General features: G+C 42.3%; 1 pseudogene; it reads right to left on the minus strand.

Annotated features, from left to right (window-relative positions):
• LOC117453981 (zinc finger protein 420-like) overlaps window positions 1-18,740 on the minus strand; it is a 35,813-nt pseudogene that overhangs the window by 10,261 nt on the left and 6,812 nt on the right.

The following is an 18,740-nucleotide window of genomic DNA, read 5'->3' on the forward strand; positions in this document are numbered from 1 at the left end:
AAATACAGTATTGTATTGTTATTGTGTGTACATGGTGTGTGTGTGTGCAGTGTGAGAAAAAGTTTTTAGAGAGTACTTGTCCATGGACAAGTGAGTTTGGAAATGTACTTGTCCGAATACATTTTTCACTTGTCCAAAATGGACAAAAATTGGGGCCACTGGAATCTTCTTCTTCGTCATCGTATTTTTTACATTTTCCCACGGTTTTTACGACACCGCTAACGTAAGTGAGAAGTGAGATTTTACTGCATCACACATAGGGTTGGGTATCGTTTGGATTTTAACGATTGCGGTTCTGCTTTTCGATTCTGGTTATTTTAGGTTCTCGGTTCCGGTTCTTTGAGAGGGTAAATCAGTCCCATGACAAACTGGGAGAAAAATATATTTATGAAAACATTAAGTCACATCTGTATTCCTATTTACAAATCACTTCATACTGTTTAATTTCTTACGGTTATTGAATACAATTATATAAAAATAATCTCTGCATTGTTTAGTTAGTTCCAAGTGGTGCAGTTTGAGAATGTACAAAGACTCCAGCTCATTCAACACTCTGCAGCTAGACTACTAACGAATACCAAAAGGAGGGAACACGTTAGTCCTGTCTTAGCTACTCTACACTGGCTTCCTGTAACTTTTAGAATTGATTTGAAGGTGCTTCTCCTCATATACAAAGCTCTAAATGGACAAGGACCCGGCTACATTGCTGACTCTCTAATGAACTACACACCTGCCAGAACACTGCGATCATCAGATGCAGGTCCATTAGAGGTCACCAGAAAGAGTCCTAAGAAGATCGGTGATGCAGCCTTTGTAAACTACGCCCCAAAACTGTGGAACATGTTACCCAACAATATTAGGGAAGCCAATACATTAGGCATTTTTAAAAGGCAGCTTAAAACCTATCTCTTTACCAAAGCAAATCTCTTTACCAAAGCATTTTACTGATTTTACAATATTATACTGCTCTATTCTCTGTGATTGACATTGCACTATTTCTCTGTTTTATTCCCCATGTTTTTATTTTTAATTATTTTATCCCACTTTATGCTTTGCTCTTGCTGCTTGTTTTACACAGATGTTATGTCTTATTTTTTACTGATGTAAAGCACTTTGAACTGCAATCCCCTGTATGAAAGGTGCTATACAAATAAAGTTATTATTATTATTATATTTATAGCCTATAGGCCTAGCGCTTTTCTACAACTCAAAGACACTTGCACGCTTACACATGTCCTGCAATACACATGCTGCAGCTGCCCAGCTGCTCACTGTTTGTAAAAGTTAATAAATAGTATAAATAGCATTTCAATAATGTACTTTCTATACCCTGCTTCATAAATAATACTGACATCCGTGTGCTCCTCCGAGTCTGGGGGTCCGGGGATGTGAGGACAGCGCGAGGACACAGACAGGGAGGCTGCTTCACTTCATAAAGGAAATGGCGGTCAATATTAACAACACAGGAGCTAAAACGCTTAATAACCTTCATTACGTGTTAGAGAAAGAACACAAGAAAGTTTGACAAAGATGAGGCTGTTAAACAGGCAGCGGATGCGCTGTGTGTAGAAAGAGAGAGAGAGAGACGCTGAGCCGCACCGTGCAGCGATCAGCTGATACGGAGCATAGAGAGAGCTGCGGTCCGGGGCTCGGCCTCGCCTCCTGTCCTCACTACTCTTAATCCTGGGACCGGACAATTGTTATTTGTTCCTACTCGGAACCGAGTTTTGCTTCCCAGCCCTGCCACTGTGCTACACTTCCCACCCCGTCCCCGTCTAACTGTACAGAAAGCGGCGAGATGCATTTCCTTATGAATCGACAAGCAGAACCGAAACTAACACTTCTAAACGAACAATGTCGGACACGTACAATTTGCGAATGAGTTCTGCCTTTTGTAAACTGAATGTATCAATAATTTGTCAATAAATCGGGGCGAAAAACGTCACTTGTCCGTCGGACAAGTCAATTGAAAGATCTACTTGTCCGATATTGTAAATAACACGTCCCGGACGGTGGGACGTGTACTTTTTCGCACACTGGTGTGTAGTTGAACAGAGTGTGTGTGGTTGAACAGAGAGTGTGTGCAGTGTATTGAACAGAGTGTGTGGTCTGTGTGGTGTGGTCTGTGTGTGTTGGGGGTGGTCTGGGGGGGTCTGTGTGTGTGTGGGTGTGTCTCTGTGGTCTGTGTGTGTGGGGTTCTGGTCTGTGTGTGTGTGTGGGGACATATACTTTTTTTTAATCATGTATATTACTTTTTTCTCAGGTACCTGGCAACCGGTGACTCATACAGGACCATAGCATTCAGCTATCGGGTCGGGCATGCAACCGTGGCTGTCATTGTCAGGGAGGTTGCGGGTGCCATCTGACCGCCCTGGTTGAGGAACCATGCCGGTACCACAGACGGAGGACTGGAGAGCCATCGCTTTCCGAATTGCGTTGGTGCCATTGATGGGAAGCACGTGGTGATCCAGGCTCCGGCAAATTCTGGGTCCCTGTACTTCAACTATAAGTCCACCCACTCCTTGGTACTGCTGGCTGTCGTGGATGCCCAGTACCTCTTCAGGGTAGTGTCGGAGGTTTTGGAAGGAGCAGCGACGGTGGGAGCCTGCGGAATTCTGCATTTGGAGAGCGCCTCAGAGATGGCAGTCTGCAGCTACCACCTGACACCGTCATCCCAGGAGCAGAGCGGCTCGGCCTTCTTCCCCATGTGTTGTTGGAGATGAGGCTTTTCCGCTGATGGACAACCTGCTGCGTCCGTTCCCTGGACGTCACCTCACACGCGAAAAGAGGATGTTCAACTACCGCCTCAGCCGGGCCAGGTTGGTGGTTGAATGTGCGTTTCGCATCCTCTCATCCCAGTGGAGAATGTTCCGGCGTGTCATCACCACCAGCCCGGAGGTAGCAGAGTTGTGTGTGAAGGCCACCTGTGTGTTGCACAACTTCCTCCGCAGGAAGACGATCGCAGAGTCCACGGATGAAGCTCCAGCTACTCCAACCCTGCGTGATGCACCGAGGATGGGCTCCAACAACGCCACACGCAGATCCATCCAACTGCGGGAGACCTTCTGCAGCTATTTCAATGAGGAGGGTGCAGTGCCATGGCAGCATAACGTGGTGTAGGGTCACCATGGCTCTTTTAAGAGCCTCCAAACCAAAAAGCTCTTTTAAGAGCTACCCATATTTTCTTTAAAAAGCAAAATATTCCATATGAGCCATTTTAACAACAAACATTCCTAATAAACATGTTTCTTAAATTGATATTATGCATTGCTAACGACCTTTTTCCTTCAGCCCTGTTTTTACTGATAAACCACTCGTGATTTCAACAGGTTTTCACTGACACAATTAATACAGCACATTATACATCGACATACATGAAGCTTCTGCATCTTCCGTATGTTGTATTGACAAACGACATAAACAAGTGAAGACACAGTATAGCCATAACATACTTTAAATAACTTTTATTTATAATAATGTATATGTAATATTTGTGAGTGACGTGTGTGCAGTGATGAGTGTAAAACATGTAGTGTGGATCAGTATGGCTGTAAATAACAAAAAAAAAAGTGATGAATCAGTCTTCCTCCTGCTCTGCTTCATAAAATGCCTTATGAAATGGCAAATTTCAGCCTTATTTTCTTTGCCATGGACATGCCTTCGCAATGAAGGCAAGAGGCCCCCGGAGAAACAACTCGTCCTCGTCCTCCTCCACCACCACTGGACGAGGTTGAGGTAGTGGCTGGCATGGAGAGAACAGGAGCGATGGCTGACAGCAACCCTTTCTCAAAGGCGGACATCTCCCTTCCCCTTCTTCCCCGGCCCTCAACATTATCCTCCTCCTCTCCTGCCTGCCCTGCCTCAGCTTGCTGACTGAGTCTCACCAAGGCTTTCATCTAGCTGGCTTTGGCTCTCATCCTCTGGCACCTGGCTGGGGGTCAGGAGTAGTACAGGGGGGTGGAGGCAGGGTTTTTCCGGGGCATATTGCTGGACGTCTCACGGTCAATGAGAAATAGGGTTAAAAAACCCATCACTTATATCTTATATATCTTATATCCCCTGACGACCCTGCCCGCTTCTTTTTGCCTCCTTCTCCCTAGGTTTCTCCTTCCAGAACCTGGCCCTCAGAGACTTCCACCTTGTCCTGCACAATTCCTCTAATGAAATGAAATAATAAAGTTAATTTGTTGAACTACTTGAAGAATTGACTAAATTATTCCTACATTAATGAAAAGCAAATTCCTTTATCACTGTCATTTGCATAAAAGGTTTTACATTCACACTTTATATGATGAACATTTATGACATTAATGTCTATGGTGCTATTTTATGCTACATTCCATGCTGGCTAAATATACTGTCTATGCCTGCAAGCTGTCCATTCAATGTTAAAATTAAGTACACTGGATATATCAAATCAAGTTTTATTTATATAGCACATTTATAAACGATTTTTGGTCGAGCCAAAGTGCTGTACATATAATAAAACTAGCCTACAGTAGAGACACGTTACAGCTAATACAACAGCACAGTTTGTTCAGAATATCATATATAATATAAACTCCCCAAACTGGCGAAAACCTACCAGTTCCACCCACTGTCTCTGCCACCTCCCTCCATGCCTGGCTTCTCCGGTTTGTATCCCGGTAAATTAACAGAGACTGATCATATAGCACCGGGTGATTCACTACCGCTATAATTAATTTCTCCTCCATTTTTTGGAATATGAGGAAAAGACCTGCGTAGTCTCTCCCAGCATACACCCGGTTTGATTGGCTAGCGCTGTACTGGCAGATTTGCATAAACGGGATTTCATTGGCTCCGTCGAGGCGTCAAAAGTTGAACATTGCTCAACTTTTGACGCCAGTTACGCCAGCAACACTCCACGTCGCTTCCCCAAAATGCAGTTCGGCTAAAAGTGACGTCACCCCATTCAAAGTGAATGGGCAAGAAGCGTTGGAAGCCTCAACGCACGCCGCTGTGTGGACGGGCCGTTAGAAATGGACCAGACATCACCTCATGTTACTCCTCTGCCAATGGTAGAAACACAATTCTCTCCATGTTCTCTTTTTTGTATATTTGATTGTCCTTCGAGCAGCTGCCCTTTTCCTTTGATACTCTATAACCATTCTTTTGTGTAATATCTTTCTTTATTCTCTAAATGTATCGTTTTGCTCTTTAATAGCCCTGCTGCATTCCTCATTCCAACACTTTCTTCCTACCCTTGGTTGTTGCTTTGGGTATACTGTTCTCTGCTGCATTTAGTATATGTTGCGTTATGTGCCTCGTAATGACCTCTATGCTTCCCTCTGATGTTAGGCAGGTGTACCGACCTCCTCACACCATATCCTACATTTCCCCAATCAGCTTTAGCAAAGCACCACCTGGTTATACACCTCCTTCCTGCATATACAGTGGGGCAAAAAGTATTTAGTCAGTCACCAATTGTGCAAGTTCTCCCACTTAAAAAGATGAGGCCTGTAATTTTCATCCTAGATATACCTCAACTATAAGAGACAAAATGAGAAAAAAGAAATCCAGAAAATCACATTGTCTGATTGTAAAGAATTATTTGCAATTATGGTGGAAAATAAGTATTTGGTCAATAACAAAAGTTCATCTCAATACTTGGTTATATAGCCTTTGTTGGCAATGACAGAGGTCAAACGTTTTCTGTAAGTCTTCACACACTGTTGCTGGTATTTTTGGCCCATTCCTCCATGCAGATCTCCTCTAGAGCAGTGATGTTTTGGGGCTGTCGCTGGGAAACACGGACTTTCAACTCCCTCCAAAGATTTTCTATGGGGTTGAGATCTGGAGACTGGCTAGGCCACTCCAGGACCTTGAAATGCTTCTTACGAAGCCACTCCTTCGTTGCCCGGGCGGTGTGTTTGGGATCATTGTCATGCTGAAAGACCCAGCCACGTTTCATCTTCAATGCTCTTGCTGATGGAAGGAGGTTGTCACTCAAAATCTCACGATGGAATCTCAGAGGAAGCTCTTAAAGAAGAAGTTACAGGTCTGTGAGAGCCAGAAATCTTGTTTGTTTGTAGGTGACCAAATACTTATTTTACCGAGGAATTTACCAATTCATTCATTAAAAATCCTACAATGTGATTTCCTGGATTCTTTCCCCCCATTCTGTCTCTCATAGTTGAAGTGTACCTAGGATGAAAATGACAGGCCTCTCATCTTTTTAAGTGGGAGAACTTGCACAATTGGTGGCTGACTAAATCCTTTTTTGCCCCACTGTATACATTATTATTCATTTTAGTAAGCACTGGATAATGGTCACTTCCAACAGTGGTGTTATTCAAAACAAACCATTCACATGTATGAACCAAACAGTTTGACACGAATGTCAGATCCAGGCACGAAACTTTCCCCCTGTGTACATCTACTCGTGCCATGTCCATCATTAAGGCATACTAGTGTTCTTTCCTCCAGCATTTCTTCCATTATATTTCCGTTACTGTCTGCATGGTTGCTGCCCCATAGACTGTTGTGTGCATTGAAATCACTAGGGATGGGAATTTGAAAGCAAATGTATATTCGAATATTCGATCCCCCAAAAAACGGTTAACCGGCGTGTACATATCCTATAAAAAAAAAATTGGGTCAAAAAAATAAAGAAATACATGTTCAAATAAGTATCGAAACCAAGTCGAATTTGTCAAATGTATTGAACTGGTGATCACAGTTTGACAGAAGGCCTACCGCTTTCATGCTTAAAACATCAAAAACCTACAACAGGGCCTAAGCACAGAATGCAGCTATTCAATAGGCTACTCATTCTTGTTTAAAAATATGAGCATGTCTACATGCTCAGGGGAGATGCGGTGCTGAGGCGATTCACAATCAGGCCAACTGTAGAGAAGACCCTCTCAGCTGGAACGGAGGGTTGCGGGTATAGCAAGGTATAGTATGTATATATAAGTTTAATTTGGCATAGTTTGACCTCTATACCGCACTCACTAACCTGGTCAAAATATTTCCACACATTACTCCTTTTTGACGCCATGGTCTGTGAAGACTCTTCTTAGAGTGCAAATCATTATTATCATGACTGGTAAAATAAGTTGAATACCGGCAAAACTAAATCTCTCCTTTCAACATTTGTTTGTACTTTGCCGCCACACACGGTTGCCAAGCAGCGTTTATTGTTGTTTAGGCTGGCCACTCATGTGTCGCGAGTGTTGACAGGGGGCGGAGGAGCACGCTCATGAATGTTAGCGCCGGAACCCTCGCAACGGCTGCGGAAGTCAGTTTGCGCAGCATTTGGGCATAAGATGACAGCAGCCATATAATTTAGCTAGAACTAGCTTAGATCTGATGGATTTGGACATAACGTGATGCGAGAGAGAGAGAGATCAGCACCTGCAGCTCTGCCCGCTGTGAGGGGCCGGTGAGCGGAGCAAAACACACCTTTATACCTAACACATTGAGCTATGGCACTGTCGTATACATTGGAATTATTAATTTGATAATATGTAATCAACTTAGGCATACCTCACAGAAATTCGAATACCTGAATAATTTCGATTAATCTTTCCCATCCCTAGTAATCACCACACCAAAACTTCCTTCCTATGTTTATCGCCTGCTATTTCTTTAAATATGTCAGTGGTTAGATTTGGACATGGGTTGTATAAATTGTAGGGCTGTCAGTCGATTAAAATATTTAATCGCGATTAATCTCATGATTGTCCATAGTTAATCGCAAATTAATCGCACATTTTTTATCTGTTCTAAATGTACCTGAGAGGAATATTTTTCATGTTTTTAATACTCTTATCAACATATGAGTGGACAAATATGCTTTATGCTAATGTTTATTATCATTTGAACAATGACAAATATTCTCATGCATATTAAACACAACAACCTCTGAACATTACAAATATTCGCCTCAATTCAACCTGGAACCTCTCTCATACAATACAAATGGTGTGTGTGTGTGTGTGTGTGATCGTTGGAGCTATGTGCAACTCAAGGCATATGCTCGAACGGGAGCTGCCTGGACGCTGCAATCATGTTGCTGCAATCATGAGTGTGCTGACTTTTCGTACAATGTCCCACTGTCTGCTTCCTGCATCAAGTCAAGTGCTTGGCGCAGTTGTGTGGATAGAGCGCTCCTCTGTTTTCATTTAAACAGCTCCTTATATCCGTTAGCGCAGCTAGCTAGCACCAGATGCTAACAACAACAATAGCCGCGTTCACACTGCGGTACGGTAATGCACGTAAGGTCTCTCTCTCGCTCGGGCCACACACACCCTCCCGGTCCTCCCGATGGCCAGTCGGTGCCTGCCGGTGAGCGTGGAAGTGTGGTCTGCCACAAGCGGGCGGCAGGAGCGGGGCTGTCAGCAGCATCAGCTTGTAGATGGTATTTTAAACTCGATGCGCTCTGAAACTACAGGGCGGCCGAGGAAAAAAATACACATGCGTTAATCGCGTTAAAATAATTAGTGGCGTTAACTTGACAGCCCTAATAAATTGATTATCCTAATGTGATCTTGTTTCCTAGGGTTGCAGATTTCCACTATAATACAGTCTCATCAGGAGATTGCACCTCCCTATATACCCACCGTCTTTGAGAAATGACTGCAGGATCTCAGGTATGCAAAGTGGACAGGTAGGCGAGAAAGGCTTTTTTGAGTCTGAGACCAAGGTCCTGAACACAATACGTTTTTAGATGTAAACCTATCATCCATTAGCAGGTGCCATATTTGAGACACCTCAATAATATAATACATTAACTGTTGCTTTACGTGAACCTCATCCTGACAAGAGAGGACAGCAGGACTGCAATTTCCCGTGTTCAGTGAATGCAACAGAGGTAAGTCACCTGACCAATCAGAGAGTTGCATGGAATACACGTGTGCTTGTGTCATTCAAGCTCGGCTCTGTGTGTTTAAAGTCACAACATTTTATTAAACAACAATCTGCAGAGAAACTACTCTGCAGATTAATGAACAGTGAAACTCGCTCATGGATTTTAAAGTGAATACTTTAAGAAAAAGTTTTCCCACACTCTTAACACCACTATGGTTTTAAGAGTGTGTGAACACGAAGATGTGATTTGAGATGACTTGATGTAGTGAACGTTTTCCCACACTCTTCACAGCTGTACGGTTTTTCACCAGTATGAATACGTTGATGTGTTATGAGACCACCTGATTGAGTGAAAGTTTTCCCACACTCTTCACACCAGTACGGTTTTTCTCCAGTGTGAATACGTTGATGTTTTTTGAGACTACTTGATGTAGTGAACATTTTCCCACACTCTTCACAGCTGTCGGTTTTTCACCAGTATGAATACGTTGATGTGTTATGAGACCACCTGATTGAGTGAAAGTTGTCCCACACTCTTCACACCAGTACGGTTTTTCTCCAGTATGAATACGGTGATGTGATGCGAGAGCATCTGATGTAGTGAACGTTTTCCCACACTCTTCACAGCTGTACGGTTTTTCTCCAGTGTGAATAAGGTGATGTTTTGGAGATGACTTGATCTAGTGAACGTTTTCCCACACTCTTCACACCAGGTACGGTTTTTGTCCAGTATGAATACGTTGATGTCTTTTGAGATTACCTGGTTGAGTGAACGTTTTCCCACACTCTTCACAGCTGTAAGGTTTTTCTCCAGTATGAATACGTTGATGTGATGTGAGAGCACCTGATGAAGTGAAAGTTGTCCCACACTCTACACAGCTGTATGGTTTTTCTCCAGTATGAATACGTTTATGTATTTTGAGATAACCTGATTGAGTGAAAGTGTTCCCACACTCTTCACAGCTGTAAGGTTTTTCTCCTGTGTGAATATGCAGGTGGCGCTTTAAATGTCCAGATGTTGTAAAGGATTTGTCACATTGCTGACAGCTGTGACGTCTCTCTCTTCCTTTCGGTTTCTAGAACAGACAGAGAAAGAGAGAAAGTCAATCGAAAAAGCATAAATACACAAGTTAATACAATAAAAACTCACTTCATATAAACCTTGAGTTAACAAAATACTACTTATCAACTGTTTGTGTTTATTATATTTGTATTATATTTGATACAGTAATATTATAACCAAAGTATATACCAGAGGTGGGGGACTCGAGTCACATGACTTGACTCGCATATTTTTTTACTTGAGACTTGCTTGACTAACATTGATAAAAGACTCGACTTGACTTTGAATTCATGACTTGAGACTTGACTTAGGCGTGAGACAGATGACTCGAAAGGACTTTACTTTTTAAAATAAAATATTTGCATTGTACTAAGCACCTAGAGGGCAATGAAAAAAAAAAAGAGAAAGTATCTCGTTCGCAGGAGAAAGTAGGAAGTGGAGCGCACAGTAGACAGCCGTTTCATTGCAGACTGTTATGTTTATGTGGGGAAATACATACATTATTTGAGATATATTTCAAACTCGGACTTCATTTTAGGGACATTTCGGCCAGGGGTGTAGAGTTATTTGTTCAAGCACCGGATGGGCAAAACAGGAGAGTCTGTGAACCAGTCTGCCTTGACCTATGTATTCATGTCTGTGACTCATTATCTGCTGCCCACAGCTGTTTTATAGAAGAAAAACCTCCTTCATTTCATGAAATCTCGGCAGCACCAGGAGGCAGTAACGTGTAACTCAGCAGAATCTCAGAAGAGCAGCACCAGCTGCAAAGAGCTGTGCCTTCCCTGTGTTTACCTTCATTAGAACAGCTACCGCATGCTGCTATGTTTTTTTTTACACACACACACACACACACACACACACACACACACACACACACACTTTATGATTTCAGAGCCCCACTCTCCATTGTTGTTAATGTTGAAAATAAAACCCTAGTTTTCATAACCACTGTCTCTTAACTGATTTAAATGCGGAAATTGGGGTTATTCATCAGGATTTCGTAGGACTTAACTTGTTTGACTCTCACCCCAGTAACTTGAGAGTTGCATGTATGACTTACTCCAACACTTGTCTGGCCATTCACTTTCCAAGACACACCTGAGTGACAGCACGAACAGGTATGGCGAGGAGACCCGGCCTCTACGCTGCTACAGCCGCCAGGCTATGCTAGAGCTACAATGCGATCGGCTTCCTACGAATACAACAAGCCACCTGTGCTCTTCGATATTAGATGAAATCCCTCGGGAGCCGCTTAGAAACACCAGGAAAAAGAGATGAGGAAGGAGGGGAGGCGTTCAGAATCGCCTACGCCGGATATTCAGCCGGCCACCACTTCCATCATTCTCACAAACCTGCGCTCATTGAGCAACAACATGGACACACTAAGGACATACACAAGGTACTGTCATGAGTTTCTTGAGGCCTCTTTATTATGTTTCACGGAAAGTTGTCTACAATCTACAAAGCCTGAATCTCTTTGAAGTACCCGGACTCACCCTTGTTCGAGCAGACAGTGATGCGAACTCGGGGAAAACCAGAGGAGGCGGTATTTGTGTGTAAGGCAAGGCAAGTTTATTTATATAGCACTTTTCAACACAAGGCTATTCAAAGTGCTTTACAAAAAATGAAAGACATTAAGAAAATGGCATTTAAAATAAGCATTAAAAGAAAAAATACATGGATAAAAGTTACAGTGCAGTCTAAGATATGAATAGTTCAATTAAAAGCAGCGACAAAAAGAAAGTAGTCAGAGTTGCAGCGGACCTGCAGGTTTCTGGGAGTTTGTTCCAGATATTTGGAGCATAATAACTGAACGCTGCTTCTCCATGTTTAGTTCTGACTCTGGGGACAGAAAGTTGACCAGTCCCTGAAGACCTGAGAGATCTGGATGGTTCATAATTTAGCAGGAGGTCAGAAATGTATTTTGGGCCAAAACCATTCAGTGCTTTATAAACCAGCAGCAGTATTTTGAAATATATTCTTTGACACACAGGAAGCCAGTGTAAAGACTTCAGAACTGGAGTGATGTGATCCACTTTCTTAGTGTTAGTGAGGACTCGAGCAGCAGCGTTCTGAATCAGCTGCAGCTTTCTAATAGATTTTTTAGTGAGACCTGTGAAGACACCATTGCAGTAGTCGAGTCTACTGAAGATAAAAGCATGGACAAGTTTTTCCAAATCCTGCTGTGACATTAGTCTTTTAATCCTAGATATATTCTTTAGGTGATAGTAGGCTGATTTAGTAACTGTTTTAATGTCACTGTTGAAACTCAGGTCAGAGTCCATGACTACACCTAGATATCTGGCTTTATCTGTTGGTTTGAACATTGCAGACTGAAGATCAGCGCTAACTTTTATACGTTCTGCCTTGGCTCCAAAAACCATTACCTCAGTGTTATCTTTGTTTAATTGGAGAAAGTTCTGACACATCCAGTCATTGATTTGTTCAATGCACTTACTCAGTGTTTGAATTGGAGCATAGTCTCCTGGTGAAATTGTTACGTAAATGTGCGTGTCATCCGCATAGCTATGGTAACTTATTTTGTTGTTCTTCATTATCTGAGCCAGTGGTAGCATGTAGACGTTAAAGAGAAGAGGCCCCAAGATGGAGCCTTGAGGTACCCCACATGTCATATTTGTCAACTCAGATGTGTATTTACCTATAGAAACAAAGTTGTTTCTGTCCTTTAAGTAGGATTCAAACCAATTTAGATCTGTTTCCGAAAGTCCCACCCAGTTTTCCAGTCGGTCTAGTAATATGTTGTGGTCAACAGTGTCAAACGCAGCACTGAGATCTAATAATACTAACACTGAAGTTCTGCCACTGTCTGTGTTTAAGTGGATGTCATTAAAGACCTTTACAAGAGCAGTCTCAGTGCTGTGGTTTGGACGAAAGCCTGACTGGAACACATCAAAACAGTTATTTAAATGCTAGAAATTACTCAACTGTTGAAAAACAACTTTTTCAATGATTTTACTTAGAAATGGGAGGTTTGATATGGGCCTGTAATTGTTCATTACGGAAGCATCTAGATTATTCTTTTTTAAGAGCTGTTTAATGACTGCAGTTTTCAGGGCCTGTGGAAAAATACCTGAGTGAAGAGATTTGTTTACTATATGAAGTAAATCTGAGGCCATGCAAGGCAAAACATCTTTGACAAATCCTGTTGTGTCATGGTGTTTGAATTGATATTAGTTGGACACAAAGACAACACATTTGCTGTTCCTGATGCAGAGGCACTGACTGCTTGTCTGATTTTCTGAATGTTGTCAGTGAAAAAGGAGGCAAAATCATTGCAGGCCCTGGTGGATAGAAATTCAGAGGCTACTGACACTGGGGGGTTAGTTAGCCTGTCGACGGTAGCAAACAAGGCACGTGCGTTGTTTTTGTTTTTGGTAATGATGTCAGAGAAGAACGATTGTCGTGCGTTTTTCAATTCCAAATTATAAAGGCCAAGTAACTCTTTATAGATTTCAAAGTGAACCTGGAGATTTGTTTTTCGCCACCTGCGTTCAGCTTTTCGACATTCTCTTTTTTCTGTTTTAACGGTCATGGCCTTTCTCCATGAAGATATTTTCTTGCCAGTCACTTCCTTTACCTTAATTGGAGCAATGGCATCTATAACATTTTTAATTTTTGAATTAAAATGATCTACTAGCTCATTTACTGAGATTTTAGCAGGGGCAAGTGTGGAAAAAAGATTCTGAGTAAACATTTCCCTAGTATTTTCAGTTAAATATCGCTTTGTGGTTACCTCTTGTTGAACATTTTTGTGAACAGAAATAGAGCTCTCAAAGAAAACACAGGAATGGTCAGAGAGTGCAACATCAGTCACCACCAGAGATGGGGTCGTTACTAAAAAAAAAAGTAATATATTACATATTACTTTAAAAAAAAAAAAGTAATACATTACACTACTTCGTTACTCTCTACATAAAGTCATTCGTTACTTTACTCGCAGGGCCGGCCCGCCCCTCCCTACAGGCAGATCACGCAGACTGCTAAAGTTTCAAATGTTCCCTTTAGTTCAGTTTCCATAAGACTGATCCAGATAGCTCCTGAATGTTTTCATATCTGACCATGGCTGTCCTCTGTCTCCTGCCATCTGTATATTTTGCGCAGTCTATCTCTGCTCACGCTGTTGCGTCAGCGTGTTCTCCTGTGTGTTGGCGATGTGTTGCACTGGAGCCAGACTGGAGCACACCGCAAAGACTTCAGCCGAGCACGTACGAACTGCGCATGCGTAAGTGGCAATAACTCTCCTTACCAGCAGGCGGCGGTAGTGTGTATTCTTCATTCAAAAACAGGCAACAACCGGAAAACAGAGAAGAAGAACAAACTGATATAAACAAACAACAAATAGCGTGTGCGGTAGCTCCACCTGTGTTCCACATGTGTTCTTTGCGAATTAGCTATATTTTGTTATTCTTAATGCTCGTCATTCACACGTTGAGAAAAGACGGACTCCACCGCCCGGACCTAACGGAGCCGCAGTGGGCTGGCTCCGGGACACCGGCTGGAGCTAGCCCCCTATGGCTCCATTAGCTCCGGCGGCCACCACTGGGATAATTGGGTCCCCTATTAACATTTGCTCCCGTTTAGCATTATGGGCGTCATAGCCATAGACTATAAAAGTCTTACCCAAGATTGAATCATAAACTAAAATGTAAATGTATGTATAAAGGGTTACGTCCTTAAATGGCTAATAAGTAGCAAGCTAAGCTACCAAGCACACAAACACCGGCGAACGGGGTTAACATGTATAATATTATAATTTTAGACTTCTTGGAAGTTCTGTTCGTACATTCAAGGGCACAGCACAACATTTTAATTGTCTGGTATTTGTAACAATATTCCCTAAAAGGCACAATCACCACGAACACGGCTAAAGGGTCAAGTACAGTAACTACAACTAACTAACGTTGTAGCCTCTATGGTTGTAGCCTAGCAGAGTGGACAAGTTGCTGTTAGCTGACAGTGAGACATGTACATCAAAGTGACCACGCCCTAATTTATGCAAAAGCTTTAAGGCTTAATATTAATTAAACCGATGAGTTGAGAAAAAATTCATCCCCCACACAGTAGTCATGAAGGGGGAATCTAACTATACACAGAATTTGGTTTTTTGAACCACGATGTAAACATGTTTATTTCTGCTGTAAAGTAGGGCATTTTAACATGGGGGTCTATGGAAATTGCTCCCTTCTGCAGCCTGCTCCTACTGGCCACTAGATGAACTGCAGTGTGTGGCACTTCCTTATTGGCGTCCTGGCTCTTCCCCAGAGTTTGCCGCTTGGTCAAAACTAGCATTGTGATCCATGTTTATTCATACGTTAGACCGGCCGCTCTCCCCCATGTTACGTCACGTGCGGAGGCTTATATGTATATTTCTGTATATCATTTTTGAAAATCTAGTGTATTCATCATTTTCCTACACATGTATTCACGGATCTCTAACATGCAAGTTGCTCTTTAACACTCAGTTAATGGGGCTCATTGTTGAGCTTCCACAAACAACAATCAACTTAATTATTACATTCAAATGATGTACAAGACTACATTCACTTTGGATAATAACTAGGGTTGCAAAGGGGCGGAAAGTTTCTGGTAAATTTCCGGAAAGTTTCCATGGGAATTTAAGCTGGTGAATTTTGGAAATATTCGATGCAAAATTAAACAAAAAACATGACATTTCAGTTTTTTTTTTTTTTTTTTAAGTAGAACAGAACAAGTTTTAATTATTTTATTGAACAATAATTTGTTTCATTGAAGAACGAAAACAGGAATGTTGAGTTAAATATTACTCATCTGTGCATGTGATGGAGGAATGCACAGTGCCTGTAGGGGGTGTGGTCCCAATAGCCATGCAGTGAGCAGTGTGCTATGGCATGGATATGGAAGTGTACTTGAACGGCATCCGTTTGTTTTAGTCAAGATTATGCTAAAATATACTTTTCCCAACTATATTTAAGTTCCCCACGAAGAGCAAACATTCAACTTTGAAAATTCCGAGTTTATTTCCATAAATTCCCATGGAAAATGTCCATCTTTGAAAATTCCCGGAATTTTGCAACCCTAATAATAACACGGGAGAAATGAGCGGAAGCGCTCTCTTTTCCTCTCTCCCTCTCCTGACAGCCTGTCAGTATCTCATGCAGCTCACTGATCCAGTAATGAGTGACCCGACAGTGAAGAATAAATATATGTATATCTAGTGTAGCTAGTTCCAGAGGTAGATCAAATAGCTAAGTGTGTCAGGTCTAACTCTTGTGTGTTTTGCTCCGCTTACCGGTGCGGCGGGCGCAGCTGCAGGATTTCAGCTTCACGTTGCATACCACTATTTTACTGTCTTTTTCGGACATATTAAAATACTGCCAGACCGGTGAAGCCATTCTGGCGAGTTTGTTTTGCCGCACAGAGAAAAGTGTCATGTATTTTACGTCATGCAATCGGCATGTTTAGAGAGCACCGATCGATCGGTAGAGAGTGAGTATCGGCCGATCTCGATCGGAGACCGATCGATCGGAGCATCCCTAAAGACTATATTAACTTCTGTGTTCCCACTAAAGAAATACAAATCTATCCAAGTAATGAATCATATGTGACTAACGACATTAAAAAAAGTTATAAAAACCAGGAAAATAGCTATGGGAGCACTTGGACAGAGAAATAACTGAAAGTCAAATTGAGGGAATCAAAACTGGCACACAGAGAGCTTTTGGGAAATGCTTTTAAAAGCCAAAGACCCCAAAAAAGTGTGGGACACCATGAGAAGAATGACCTCTTCAGCTAAACCTATTGTGACGGACAAGACATACTCGATCCATACCAATTTGCCTGTAAGCAAGGGGGTGGTACTGTTGCTACTCTGGGTCATATCATCACTAAACATTTAGATAAACGTCACACCTATGCAAGAGCGCTCTTCCTAGACTTCTCAGCAGCAACACAATACAAGCAGACATCTTGGTGTCAAAAATGGCCAAAATTGAAGTAAATCCATACCTGATTTACTGGTATGCCGCTTTCCTCACCAGGAGAGAGCAACTTGTGAAGGTTAACAAAACCCTGTCATCTGCCATCACAACCAATGTAGGGGCCCCCCAGGGCCGCGGGAGTTCAGCTGTGCTCTTAGCTTCTTTTAGCTTCTTTTGATGACTTTACTGAGCTGCTGTCTATAGTGTGTTTTGACTTTGACCATCTAGTCAGTGTTGGTGATTTTAACATGTTGACAACCCCCAGGACAGAGGGGCTGTCTTGATAACTATGGACTGACTCAGCATGTGACGGAGCCCGCTCAAAATAAGGGGCACACTGGACTTAAGGATCTCAAAGGGTCTGAATATCTCTGAGGTTGTGGTGACTGATGTTGCGCTCTCTGATCATTCCTTTGAGAGCTCTATTTCTGTTGACACAAATGTTCAAAAAGAGGTAACCACAAAGCGATATTTAACTGAAAATACTAGGGAAATGTTTACTCTGAATGTTTCTTCCACACTTGCCCCTGCTAACATCTCAGTAAATGAGCTAGTAGATCATTTTAATTCAAAAATAAAAATGTTATAGATGCCATTGCTCCAACTAGGGTAAAGGAAGTGACTGGCAATAACATATCTCCATGGAGAAAGGCCATGACCGTGAGAACAGAAAAAAGAGTGTTGAAAATCTGAACGTAGGTAGAGAAAAACAAATCTCCAGGTTCACTTTGAAATCTATAAAGAGAGACTTGGCCTTTATCATTTGGAATTGAAAATTGCTCGACAGTCTTTCTTCTCGGACATCATTGCCAAAAACAAAAACAACGCACGTGCCTTGTTTGCTACCGTCGACAGACTAACTAACCCCCCAGTGGCAGAAGCCTCTGAACTTCTATCCACCAGGGCCTGCAATGACTTTGCCTTCTTCACTGACAACATTCAGAAAATCAGACAAGAAGTCAGTGCCTCTGCATCAGGAACAGCAAATGTGTTGTCTCTGTGTCCAACTAAAATCAATTCAGACACCATGACACAGTTCCATCAGATTAATGATAAAAACAGTTTGCGAAGTACACGTCCCACCGTCCAGGACGTGTTATTTACAATATCGGACAAGTAGATCTTTCAATTGACTTGTCCGGCGGACAAGTGACGTTTTTCGCCCTGATTTCTTGACAAATTATTGATACATTCAGTTTACAAAAGGCAGAACTCATTCACAAATTGTACGTGTCCTCCATTGTTCGTTTAGAAATGTAGTTTCGGTTCTGCTTGTCGATTCCTAAGGAAATGCATCTCGCCGCTTTCTGTACAGTTAACGGGGCGGGCGGAGCGGAGCGGGAAGTGTAGCGGGAAGTGTAGCACAGTGGCAGGGTTGGGAAGCAAAACTCGGTTCCGAGTAGGAACAAATAACAATTGCCCGGTACTGGGATTAATAAGAGTTGTGAGGACAGGAGGCGAGGCCGAGCCCCGCGGACTGCAGCTCTCTCATATGCTCCGTATCAGCTGATCGCTGCACCGTGCAGCTCAGCGTCTCTCTCTCTCTCTCTTTCTACACACAGCGGACCCGCTGCCTGTTTAACACTAGAACCGCCAGAGGTCGCTGTATACCTAAAACCGCCAACGGGTAAAATGTACCCGCTATTGATTTTCAAGGTACAATGTTCATTTATTTATCATACAGAACAGTGAGTTTTGATCGCACAGGGATGAAACTTATACCAATAGAATCTGTGGACTCTCAGCTTTTCACATGACATAGTTTGTGCAGATAACATGAAGCATAAAATATCTCTAAGAGTGCTGATTTAAACGCTTGTGTTTTGTTTAGGTACAAATCTCTCTATCTCTCTCTATCTATCTAT

This window comes from Pseudochaenichthys georgianus, chromosome 10, assembly GCF_902827115.2.
Source record: "Pseudochaenichthys georgianus chromosome 10, fPseGeo1.2, whole genome shotgun sequence".
NCBI classification, from domain to species: Eukaryota; Metazoa; Chordata; class Actinopteri; order Perciformes; family Channichthyidae; genus Pseudochaenichthys; species Pseudochaenichthys georgianus.